This window comes from Phalacrocorax carbo, chromosome Z (genome assembly GCF_963921805.1).
Source record: "Phalacrocorax carbo chromosome Z, bPhaCar2.1, whole genome shotgun sequence".
NCBI classification, from domain to species: domain Eukaryota; kingdom Metazoa; phylum Chordata; class Aves; order Suliformes; family Phalacrocoracidae; genus Phalacrocorax; species Phalacrocorax carbo.
The window spans coordinates 17,943,020-17,956,762 of NC_087548.1; the positions used below are offsets into that span (position 1 = coordinate 17,943,020).

General features: G+C 39.9%; 1 protein-coding gene across 2 annotated transcripts in view; it reads left to right on the top strand.

Moving 5' to 3' along the window:
- The window catches only part of GHR (growth hormone receptor), a 131,267-nt gene that overhangs the window by 98,416 nt on the left and 19,108 nt on the right, over window positions 1–13,743 (top strand). The window lies entirely within an intron of this gene.

Here is a 13,743-nt window from a genome sequence, read left to right on the forward strand (position 1 = left end):
CGGCCACGTTGGACACTTTTAAGGTTTGGCTAGACAGGGTGCTGGCCCATCTTGTCTAGACTGTGCTTTTCCTAGAAAGGTTGGACTAGATGATCCCTGAGGTCCCTTCCAACCTGGGGTTCTGTGATTCTGTGGTTCTGTGAACAGCGTGCCTGCACATCTCTTCTCCAAGCCCTGAAGCCATAGCATCTCTTGGCTGGCTGGTAAGAAAGGGAGCAAAGAGAGGAGTTGTAAAATACAGAGGGAATTTTATGTGTCACCGGCAGGGCCTCTGTGTGTGTGGCAGTACCTCTTGTTTATTATGTTACTACTCGGGGAAGAAGGATGAGCTCAAATATAAGTTAAAGGACCATTACTGGTTATATCTCCTTGGAGATTATTTTTTTTGTAAACAAAGCTGATAGGTATTTCAGCTCCCTGTTGGTTCAGTAAAGATTAATTTGTTAAAGAGATCTGTGTGATTGCCTGGACAGTGTCAGATGTCATCCATGGTTTTGCTTACCTTTTCAAAAGAAACAGCCTAAGAGCAACTGGAGGAAGAAAGGTTTTAAAGTTTCTTAAATTGCAAACAGTTATTTCCTATTTGGAAATTAGAACAGTTAGTCTTACTTGTATTTTTATTCCCTTGGGCCTGAGTCTGTGCTGTGCTAGGCCTCCATGAAGTAGCTAATCATACATCCTAAAACCATATCCTGTGCAGACATAGCAGAAGTTGTTTGTATTTTATTTCTGGGTTAATCGTCAGAATATGATGCCTCAAGTCATTCAGTATAGTGTTGTCTTGGTCAGTGATATAAACAAGGTAATAGAAACACTGAGGTTGGCCATAAATTCAAAATTTTCCAGATTTCGATGCTGACTTGAGCCTTAAATAGCCCATGTGCAGTTTGCATATGGAGATTGATCTTTATATGCCACACAGTGCTGAGTGTTTCAGAGTAGGTGGAAGCAATCAAGATAGCTTCTCTAGGCGTAATTTTTTTTTCCAAAGCATAACTAGATTCCCTGTTCTAGTGTTACTTTTAGCCCAGCTATAAAAGGAGGGTGCTGGAAGTCACAGGAGAGTCTTGCTCAGAGACTTCCAACTCAGCTTTGCAGACCATGGGGCAAACCCTATAACACTTGACTCGCTAAAGCCAGCAGGATTGCAAGCTGAAGAATTTGTTTCTAGAGATGCAAGTATGCATCCACACTTTAAGTGCTGAGCTCAGCTTTCCTGAGGTTAGTCCAGCACTGTGACCAGCATTCAGCGCTAATGAACGTCTGCTGATGAAGGGCTTTTTAGTGGAAATAGTGTTGTTCCTTTAGTTGAGTCTTTACGGCAATGTTTTAGGAGACAGCCATGTTTTTCACAGCCTGCAAGGTTCAACTTCAGCAGTTGTTATAAATCTGTCTGACTGTTCAGGATTGTTCTGGCTTCAAAATCAATGATGAAGAGCAAAAATTATGGGCTTTCATTAATGAGTTCACTTCTTAGACATGTCAATAAGTGCAAGTAGGTCTGAAATGTTGCAACACGCTCTACGGACTGTTTGTTTGCTTTTACCATCGAGTCTTTTTCCTCTGTCATGAGCTTTCTGAGATCTAATCTTTAGCTGCAGCATCACCTTTCTGTTGTGTTTCTTGTATGTCAACCTTCCACAGTAAGATTTTGCTCTTTTCTTCTATCTGTTTTCATTAAAAAATAATTTTGTAGCTACCCAGAATAGCAAAGATTGAATCTTCTGGAAGAACCAGCGTTTGTGCCAGATGAGGGCTTTTTTGGCTGTAACTGGCAGCTTGTTTGTAAGCCTAGCCTGGTTCTTAAGGCAAACACCAATTTGTGCAGGTTTTACATTCTGACTTTTTGGAAAACCAGAATAAATATTAGCCATGGCTGTAATACAGAATAATTGGTATCACTTATTTCAGTTGGATAACCACATATATAAGTTTGCACATGGGCTTTCTGTTCATCACCAGGTGTGTGTCGCTGAAATCTTACCTTATCTTCTTATGTAGAATTATTTAGCTAATCTCCTGTTTTAGCTACTGGCCTCTCTGACAATCAGTCAAGCACTCAGCCAAGTGTTCGTTTCACCAAGTAAGGCAGCGAGGAGTGCTGGCCTCCCTCACACTGCCGAGTTTCTGTGAGGCTGTCTCTCGCTGTCCAGACTTGGAAATGGCTTCAAATCTCCTACCCTTGGGATCAGCTTGGCACCGAGCAGCCATTCCTCATTCTCTCAGAAGCGTCCCATCGCCCCGCGCCACTGCTCTGTGTGGTGTGAGACAGAAGTAACCACTGCGTGGAGCTGCAGTGGGGTGTCCCGGGGGCAGGCAGTGCCCATCCAAAGTGGGGGGACAGGGCGACTCCCCGCATGCATAGGAAACCAAACACCCTTCTCGTGCGGGGATGGGCAGCTCTTAACCCAGGTCAGGCAAAAGCAAACTTCTCCTTGCACATATGGCACTTGGAGATACAAAAAGTCACAAAATTTAGGTTTCTTTTTAGTATCTGTTCAGCAGTTGCTTTCTATAGCATACATTTTAAAAGAAGCAGCTTCCAAGTATAGGTGTCGTTAGGATTTATAGTTCATGCTTTGGTTTTTTGTCTTCTTTCTGTGTGCCTTTTTTTCCCCTGCTTTTTCCGCTTACTTATTCTGGGCTGCTTGTAGCTCTATGTAACCTCCGAAGTGACTGAAAATACAAGGATATTTAAAGATTAGATGAGGGGTTCAGCACTGTAAATCTCGAAGTAAAGACTCTGCAATCATCTCTGACAAATTCTGTTGAAACACAGGCCATAATGTATAACTCATCTTACCTTTCCAAACTTACACAGGCCCTGCAGGGCTATCAAGATTCACCATTTGCTTAAATACACAGAGACAGTGTGATTTAGTGTAGAATCAAGAATTGGATCTAAGTAAAAGGGTGACATTTCAGAAGGTCACTCTTACAAAAGCAGCTGTCTGTGCAGTAGAAGAATAGGTACAATTAAGAAGACTTTCTGAACCTAAATAGAATTGCAATCAAGAAACAGTGTTCTATGAGAGATACGCCAGGTTAGTCATCATAAACATTAGTTTTTCCCTTTCAGATATTACTTTATCATTAAAATCTGATCAAACATGTAATTCGTCTTTTATTTCAGCAGATTTTGTTTTATTTACGTACATTACTGACAATGAGCCAAAGCTGCTTAGTTTTCCTTTCATTTTTCTTTAATATATTGACATTGCACATGAGCTGCTTTAAATCAGGTGTTTGCATTTACTTTTTGCCCTAACATTTTCTAATTGTAGTCTTCTGTTCACTCTGTTTTCTTAGATTATATGAATATATCTTTAGACGTTTTTTAACTTACATGACTAAGAATAATACTATCCATAACATTTCAAATTTAAGAGATCTGTAAGACAGCATATATTTTTAAAAAAAAATCACAACTAGCAAAATGGCACAGTTTCTCTATGTTACTGCTTAGAGTGTCTCAGACTTCTGTGAGCAACAAAAAAATTTATAGTTTATATTCGCCCATAGGGATTAGCATCTAACAGTTTGTACCACTGGAAGCTCCATACTTAGTATGATGGTGAAAACCTGGATTTCAAAAATGCAGGAAAATTCTATGATCATTCAGGAATGGTATTATAAGAATGAATGTACACTTACTGTAGATTACTAAATTCTACCCTTTAAAACTTTGGAGAATATTACTGTCAAAGTCTTCCTGTTGAAAAAGAAGATAGCATCCTTCTTTGCTGAGGTGCACTGCATTTGGACCTACCAGGACTAATGCAAAAGACCTGTGACTGTGTGGCACCATAACATCTATGAAACTTCCTTAAAGACATATTCTGAGGCAATTTCTTAGAGATTTAAATATTCTGAGCAAAACTGATAAACCACATGGGATGTGAAACAAGGCTGCCATCATTAAATGTAGTAGGAAATTACAGAAAGCTTTCTACCCAAAATTACACTGGATCTCAGTTTTGTCTCTCTTACACTTCTGTAAATCCATTTTACCTGCTGATGTTGATTCATATAATAGTAAAAGCAGCACCAATCAGAGAGGGATATTTCACAAAGCAGAAAAAATTCCTGAAGTAAAACTTACCATGATCACTCAGGGGTGTTCTCACATTAATTACCCTCATAGCTATTTCTATTTATTGGTTTGAAGACAAGACTAACTCTCTTGCACTTACAACGTTTTTCTGCTCACCTGTAGAGGGGGTGAATGAATCACTTAATCCCATGTGCCTCCGTGTGCCAAAAATGTAGTTCTGGTCATTTGTATAATTACAGCTTGCAGTTGTTGCTGAGGAAATGGTGTCATAACTTTATTCTAGAGACCTGTCTGAGTAGCGAACTCTTTCTCTTACTGTGCAGGGGTGTAGATGGAATCACAGCTGCTGAGACTGTACTCAAGATACAGAAATCTTGCTAAATGCACCCAAGTGATGTGTGGGCCGTTGTAAACTCAATTTTCTCTTACTAAAGCATTGGAGCAAAATCAGGAGAACGACTGCCGGCTTAAATGGTGCATTTGTTGACATTTACAGAGTAGCAGAGGGATACTGAGAGAAAAATTAAGAGAACAAGGAAAGTTGGGCCAGAAGCGAGGTGACACACGATCACTGTGGCAGATGAGTTCTGCAGTACCTGCCTTCAGGCTTTCCAAAGAAAGCTACAGGGTCTCCAAAGCAGGAAAGGTGTATCTTCTAGTAATATCTCTTGTCAATCTATAGCACATATATCAGGGATTAATACCTGCATTTAGAAACCTGAATCTAAATGTAGCTTCCTAACTGGCAGTGCAGTGTCTGACACATTAAAGCAAGTTGCTGGTGCCAGGATTTTCTGACTAATCATTTTGGCTTTGGCAACTGTTCTTCCTTCCCACTTTTTAAGCTCAGTCGTGGTTCACATAATGAAACTCTCTCCTTTCCCTGTTTTCCCACTGTGAAAAGCAGAGAAATGCATATGTCACAACAATTTTAGGGAGATTATGTGTGGTTGTTTGAATGATAGCTTGAATGTGCAAAGCTCTTAATGCGTTGTGGGTTGAATGTCCAGAACCTGCTGGCTTTAAGTGCATCTTGGAAAGCTCCTAGAGAAGTAAGTACTACTACAGATGGTAAGTAAGAAGGGGTTTTGACTGACCTTTGTTTCTTTGATTGTTTTAAAGAATCATTAGGTGTACCCATATACAATGCCTATTAATCTTTTTGTTAATCTAAATAATCCATTGAAACTGTATTGCTTCTGCCTGAATGTCAGGGAAAGAGCCTTTCCTTGGCATAGTATCCATGCTTTTGTCAGAAGTGGAGTCTTCTTAGGCATGCTAAAGACTAATATAACAGTAATTCTAGAGACCTAGGTTGGTCTTTAGTTAACTTGAATGTTTGCTCTTTGTTTTGTCCAGTCAGGAAATGGTTGTGTTTTAAAATGAAAAAAATCAGGACTTCCCTCTAAACTCCTCCTATAGTTATTTGAAAAGGCTAGTTTATGAAAAGACATTGGAGGAAGATGAGAAACAAGCCAAGTGAGAAAGGCCCATTTTTCAGTAGTGCTCAAAATTCACATATATCTCTGGAGCCTGTATTTCAAGTATGGAGAAGAAAATCCCCCACCACCTCTGTCTGTGACTCTTCCCTAACTAAGCTCTGAAGCCCAGGACTGACAACGCTGGGTTCTCACAAAGAGGGAATGGGTGTTAGAGAACATCAAGGTCAGCAGAGGATACATACAACTTAAATAACCCCTGGCTGGCTGTCAGAAAAAAAAAAAATATACTTCCTTTATAAATCAGTCCACTGTGCTTTTGAATATGATTGTTTTGTCCAAATCTCCTCTGCAATAGTAAAATAAGGATGAGTCTGGAGACTTCAGGCCATTCAGCACTGTACAGATGATCAGAAGACTCTTTTAGGCTCATAGCCAGATCACTGAAATAAAAGCTGAAGGAAAATATGTATTATTCTGTGAGCTCAACTCCCTTCTGAGTCATCAGTGCTCCCCATTTGCGTGTTCTCTACTGCTTTGTTCATCCTAGCACTGAATCGCCCATACTTCTGGGGGGTTGTTTTTCCACTGCTAACTTAATTCCATCAGTCTAATATCATTGGCATGATTTCTCTCTCGTTTGGTATTTACATCATCCTGAATTTCAGAGTAAGTTAAAATGTATCCAGCTCAGCAACTTTCCCATTTTGGGAAGAACATCAGATACTCCCTGTTTGTAACTTTAAATGTGTCACATACATTTCCTTTCATGTGCAAGAGTCCAGCTGGGATGCAAAGCGTGTATGTAAGTCATGGCCTTGAGTGCTGTGGTTGGTTGGTTGTTTTTTTTTCAAAGAAAACTAGTTTGTAAATTAGCAGGATTTTTACATGATACATCACAATATTGGCTTCATTTCTGACAATGAAGAGTGGAGATTGTTGCTTTATAATTACTATTAAAAATACTACCTTGGTAGGTATACAAGAACTCCACCTAAGTGGGAGATAGAACTGTTGTCATCGTCATTTTCCTTTTGAAACCGACTAGAAAGGATGCTGTTACAAGAAAACTGCAAAACTGCAAAGACTCAGGTTCTTGCTAAGTTTGAAGATAAATAGAGTGGAAAACAATACTTATATTCTTCTCTAGTTTGTTTTTAAGATTTCACTGGATCTTCTTTGAAGCTGGTAACTCATAGTTCATGATTCATTGCAATAATAAAGCTCTGAATTACTGAACGAGTAAACATCCTGGCTACAGTAATAAAACAGACACTTTAAAAAGCACAGGAGAAATACTGCATGCCAGAATGTTCTAAAATACTCAAATGAGTTCAGTCTTCTTTGGGACCCAAGAAAATATATTATGGTCCAGATGTGCAAAAAGTGAAAATACTGTATAAGGCCCTGTACACTTGACAATCTCTGTAAAGGTGAAATTCAGTGATTTTCATCATGAAGAATTGTGAAGAATCAGCATGACTTGCAGTCTTCAAGTATTCAAAGCCACATATAATTTTCAGTCGTCACTGTCACTGATCAGAGTACAGGAAGTACTCCTCGGATTGCTTTGAGGGCTCAACTTTTGTTTGGTGCATGTGCCCTTGTTGTGGGAAATCTTATAGCAGAACTTCTCAGAGGAATCTCTAAATGACAGGTCAGTAAAGTCCCTTGGAGTTTCACTCCAGGTGTGGAAGGTAACAAGTGATCCTCCTACTAGCATCCTCTGGACCTTTTTTGTCTTCTTAGTTTTATATTGATATGTCGTGACTGTAATCGGGAACTTCCCTCTGGAGACAGTTGTTCTGTGGATAGAACTGATGTTTTTCCTTCACTTACTTCACTTGACTAAAAACCACATCAAATTCTACTACATTAAATTTCAAATGGAGACTGATAATTTGTACACCATGAAAATCTCTGTAGAGTATGAGGTAGGATTTTTCTGTCATGCACGCAAGTATTACTGCACTTAAATCAGGCAGTTGTTATTTTGAAAAATGGTTAAAACTGCAGAAACCAGAAATAGCTTGAAAGTTCAACAGTCGGAAATACAGGCATTTACAGCTTGACTCTGGTCTCCCAAAAGCAATGTGAATTAAAAGGACTGAATGTCAAGAGCAAGGCCAGACTGAGGGCCAGTATCTTCATGAGTTACTTCATTCAAATGTAACGAGGGTGTGGAGGGGGAATAAATCAAAAGAAACATCAGGGTGCATCTGTGCATAACCAGCACTGTTTCAATGATGAAATACAGAGTTTGGGACACAGTGTCATTGGTAATTGACAATACACAGCTGAGTCTATCTAATGAAACCTGGCAAATTCATGGCCCTGCTTTTACAGAGCGCTGATTATACTGGACCTAATGATCGAAACCTTGTTAGATTTGTAAGGAAGACTTCGGTCTTTCTGTTGCGCTGTCATATTCTGTAGGTGTCCTTAAACAGAGGTGGACTGCGTCATTGCTTGCTTGTTTCTTTTCACACTATTCTTACAGCCACCTGCTTTCTCCTCCAGTCTCTTACCTCAGTATCTCTTTTGGGTGATCCCAGATACATGCAATTTCTTCTCTGTGCTATCAGGATATGTATGTGTCGGGTCAAGGAATTGTCATCTTCACCATTTAAACTGAGTGACAGTGTGATTGCAGGTTTGCCATCAGTTCCCACATTTCAGTTTGTCGATATTATGTTCCTTCTCCCTGTACCTCAAGTCTTTTGCTACCCTTTTCTGTCTTCCTTTCAAACGCACTTACATGTCCTCCTGTGCTTTTCTTTCCAAACGTGTTGTCTTTTCTCATCCTTTTTTCCTCCTGTGTCTTTGTCCCTCTTTATCTTGTGCTCCCTGCTATTGCTCCCTTTCTCCACTCCCACTGCAGATGTTAGCTGTGCTGTAACTTTTCCTTTGTAAAAACACTCTTCATGTTCTCACGTTGGCAGTTCTGTTGTTTGCTTCCTTGCCGCCACTGTGCAGCCATTTGCTGCCACCGGATGCAGGATGCGCTCGCTCAGTGTGGCGACCTGCCCAGCGCGGGGCTCCGCTCGCCCCCAGCCGCCTCTGCCTGGCTCCAGGCCCCAGGCACGGTCCCCCCCTTCTCCCCCAGTCAGACCAAAGCATGGCAATATTGTGTGAGTACTTGCTCCAGTGCTGTCCAAGTGCCCCCTCTGCACAGCTTTTTGCTTATAGGAGATGAGCTAATGTTAAAACAAGGGAGGTGAGTTGTCAAACTTAGGCAGGACCATCAAGATGTGCCCTGGTGTGACTTTTCCGTGAAGGTAATAGTAAAGTTGCAGTTCTTAACCTAGGTTCACACCTTGTCGTCTCAGTCCCCAGACCCTCTGAGTATTTTTCCTCTTAGGGTCTGGGGAGGTGAGTGGATCTTGGAGCCCAGCTTGGGGATGCCAGATTATTCTTGCATTTCTGGAAAAATGTTGGTCCTGGTTCTGAGCACCCATCTCTGGTGGGAAGCTGGAAACTTTGGAGGGGCTGTGTCGCAGCTAGGACATCCCCTCACCACTACGTGGTGGCTTTATTATGCTGCATGATGGTGCGCAATGGGCTTGCTTTTAGACAGCATTTAGCTTTGAACTGGGCTTCAGGCTGGAAATAGCTACCACATGTGCAGGGGAAGGAAGGATATTGGAGATTTTTGTCAGTACTGTAGAAATTTTTTGCTCTGAGAAGGACATAGAAGACCTTTCATGATGTTTGCTTATATCACATACTGTTTGTCCATGGGACCCCATTTGTGCTTCCATATTCCTCAAACGCCCTACCACGTAATGTTAGTCACTGCTGAACATCTACAGCAATGGCTGTAACAAATAAAAGCGTTATTCAGTATTGGTTTTGTATATACTTTCTTGAAAACGGAATTTCAATTTGATTTACAACTATATAAGCAATTAAGAGATAATTGGAAATGGGTTTGTTATTTACTGCCTTTCATTTAGAAACACTGTGCCCTGTGGCTCTGCTTCCCTTTATATATGTTATGTACGTAGGCAGGCCAGTTGATACGGCTTGCCTGTAACAGAAATCATGCGGTTCCACCACTGCACATGCGAGGGCATGATTTGGAAAGCACATGTGAAAGACCATGGAACATGGCACATGTCCACATCCTTGCTCATCCCTGTACTGTCTCACGGGCAATAGTACTGAGTAATGCTGCATGATTATTTTTCCCCCAGTCCTGAGCTTTGTTTACTTAATTTTTGTGTGTACCCTTGTGGAACCACATTAGTAAGCCACATCAATTTCAGTTCTGTGGATGCTCAGTAGCACAGCATGGGAAACCAGCACAGCCATTGGACTTTGATGCGGTGGAAAAGCTCTGCTTCTGCAAGGCTTTTATTCTTTTAACTACATCAACCTTACTTGACAAAAAAAGGGAGAAGTTTGTTCTGAAAGAGAACAACCTGAAAGAGAGAGCTATTGCCTCTTCAGTCAGTGTTACCAAGCTCCAGGTTTGGTTTTTTTATTTTTTTATTCATGGATCATGTTGCAAACTCCCTAAAAAATGCTTCTGGCATTCCCCAAAATACCTTGCACAGCCCCGATCTGTTATGTGGGGATGCCTACATGTTACTGCACAAAGTAGCAGTCACCAGATTAGTCTTCAGTGCGAGATGAAAACATATTCCTCCTTCATGTTCATCAGCAAAACACCTGTATTTATCAAGAACCATTTACCAACAATATTTAGACTAACTCCATGGGCAAAATACTCTTATTCAGCATTTCCCTCCAGTTTTCACTGTGGTATAGCATCTGAGAGTTACTAAACTTCGCTTTGTTTCTGCTGAGTACTTTACGCAAAAGGATCTTACATATTACTGATAGGAAAAAAAGATTCTCTTCTTTTCCCCAGAAAGTGGTTCTAGAACTTCACTGTTGGCCCTGCATGGACAGGTTGTACCTAGAGCAAAAGCTGAGTCAGACTAGCAGGCAGCCTGATGAGGAAGTGACCTGGTTTTTGTCTCCACTTACTGCATCCCACTCTCTGTATATGGGATGTCTGACAATTTATTAGTGCTAGACTGTACCTATTTAAAATAACATCCAGTGACAGCAAATGTTGTTCATTTTGCTGCACAATTTGAACAAATCAGAATTTCCTGGTACCAAAGAAATCAACCTGCCCTTATTAAAGTAAATTGCCCAGCATTTGTGGAGCTTGGTGGATTCAGGAGCAGAACCTAATTGATAGGGCATTCACTTTCAATGTACAAATTGAGCTACAGTAAATAACACTCCAGGTCTTCATAACTGTTTCCAATTTTATATGTAGATAATTCACCTGTTTACATTTCAATTTCCATCTTTCTCCGCTATGCTCTAGCAATGACGCATTGCGTATGCTTTGAGAGTGGATTGTATGAAGATATATACTGTTGCATAAGATTTCTTCTATCATTGATTTGCATATTGGATCACGTTATTCCACTGTAAGTTTAAATTTGCTCTAGCTTTGATAGGGAACATAGGTTCAAATAACTGATAATTCTACATAACTCTTCTAAAATTACCACCACAAGAAAAATTTCTGTTTCTTCAGCAAAAATACTCTTTTTTCATCTTCTGTGTAGTTAGCTTGATTTTTTTTGATCATTCATAGCGTCATTATTATTTCACCTACCTAAATCCCAGACTAGTAAGAGATGTTTCTGTAAAACTCATGTGCTACACCGTTGTTCCTGCAGAATTACTAGGGCTCTGGTGGCAGTAGGACTTTCCCCAAGATGACAATAACCTATTTTGTTACACCCCAGTTTTAAACTTCAGTTCCTTACTCTTCTACACTCACAGCTAGCTCCCTTTGAAGTTAAATTTTATTAGAGGGACTTCTAAGCAAAAAAAAACAAGGGAACTTAATCTCTAAAGGAATTAGCCTTCTGACACCTCTAGCTTTTAGGATTTTGTTGTTGTTGTTTTAAAGTTCATCTCCATATACCTTCCAATAAGCTGCAGTTACAGTACTGTATTCTCTTTTTAAAGATTTAAGAATATACAGCATTGAAACTATGCTAAATGAAGAACTGCAGGCTGGTGACCCACAAACAAATGTAAGCAGAAGAGATGGCATATCTGCATTCCTGATTCTTTCCGTAAACCACACTATTGTTTTAGCTGCTGTTTTGGCACAGTTTCTTCTGGCTGAGCCAGAGTTTAGACCATGGCTAATCTGTGGTCATAACATAACAAGAGCAGAATGTGAAGAGATTTTACTCTTTTGCAGCACAGTTGTGGCAGCTGAACACTGACCCTCAGCTAAACCCAGGGGCAGGACTAGGAACTTTTCTACCAATACTTCTTAGCAGACACAGTGGAAGCCACAGATTTACCATTTTTTCCATGTTTTCTACTGTTGAGTCTGCATGTTCAGCCAAGCCATTATCCTGAATTAAGTGAGTGGTTTTATTCCTGACAATTTGACCGGAACTTATTGGATCAGGTAGGAAAGAGCAAGTATGTATCCATGTTTGTTGTGCTTTTCTAGTCTATTTAAAATCTCAGTTTGATAGCCATTACTTTCAGTGCCCTGCTGCCTTTATGCCTAAATGCATTCAGCTGAGCTATTGTATTCATTTATCACATTCTGGTACAGTTTGTTCAGGAGATGGAGCTCACACAGGGTCCTGTACAACGCTGATAATTGACTTGTGTGGGAAACAAGGAATTCAGGAGATCTACCCCAGGGGTGCCAACTCTTATGCAAGTCAATATGACAAAGTTTTCTCCAGTCATTCACAAAAGCCTGCAGTTTTGAAGGCTGGAAACTGGAAACAATCAATCAAAAGATAATTTTTCTTGCAAATGGAGCTGGTCATAAAAATACATATAGAGAGATGTAGTTTCCTTATATGGTATATATGAATCCCAAACAAAACTGCTCCCTGCTCAGAAATCCTTGTGCTTGTTGAAGGAACACCTGTGAGGCAAAGAATTAAAAGTCCTGTCATGAGCAAGTGGAAAAGAAATTGGGACCTTAGGGATACGTTCCTCTGAAGTTAGGGTGTAAGAGACCAAGTCTTAATCCATATTCTGTGTGCATTGCTAATCCTCTCCAGTGTAACTGGTGCCACTTCTGGCTGTGCTGTGATCCATTTTCCTAGAAGAGTTTGTACACCATACAGTCCTTAATTTACCTTGTATGTAAAACTGGTGAATTCAACTGAATTCATTATTGAGACGCTGTAGAGCCTATGTCTAAGATCCTGCTGGACCTCTCAAAGTGTAAGTGGAGTGTGATTCCATTCAGTTCATTTCATCATGTTAAGAAGTGACAGTGTGGCTTTATTTACCCCTGGAGATGAGGACATGGTCTGCATGGGCTTTAAATATTGTATGTTCTCCCTATAAATATGGTGCAGGCATCAGCAGAAATATTCTAATTTAGGAGGGTGTTCCAGTATATAATTTTCTCAAATTCTTAACCTGTTTCAGTAAAAATAGCTATATTTGTCCTTGATGCATGTAGCTGAGGATGGAAACAGGAAGAGCCATAACATGCACACTATCTGTTTATAGAAGAAGGGAGAGACTCGTGTCTTGTTGATTATAGGTATTATGCAATTGAGGCAGTTTTGCTCATGTCTTTGGAGTAAAGGCACAAATTTTTTCTATGTTTTGTTTTTAAACAATGATTTGATTTTCAATTAAATAGAAAAGAATGTTCAAGTTTGAAAGCTGGAACATTCATACACTTAAGTTATAAATATAATACTGTTCTTGAACCTTTTATTCTCTTTTATTTTGGGTCTATATTATGATAGTTTGCAATTTCATGATCGTGACGTTTTTAACAAGGATTTCTACCACATGAAAATTGCTTGATGAATGATGTAAAAATGTGTAAAAGCTCAAATCAAGGTCAATTAAAAGCATTTTGGCATTTAGGCCAAAGCTGTCAAATATTGAATACCCTACCAAACAAAATCAGGCACAATAGTCAAAATGGTTTGTTTCAGTATTTTCTGAACAAGAACAGTATCATTTTTTCCATCTGCTGCAACACTTCATTTCAAAATTTGCTTCAATTTTTAAAAGAAATGTATTTAAAGTCGAGTGAAATGGAACATGCTGGCTAAGAAAGAAAAAAAAGCCCTTTCTGTTAAATCTTTCCAGTCAAACATCAGTCATTTCCGGCTGGCAAGAGGAATTCTAAATGCTCAGGTGGGTGGGGGTGGGGGTGAGGGCGAGGGGTGTAAGCCACCCAACCTAAGAAATCTCTTATTTACATAC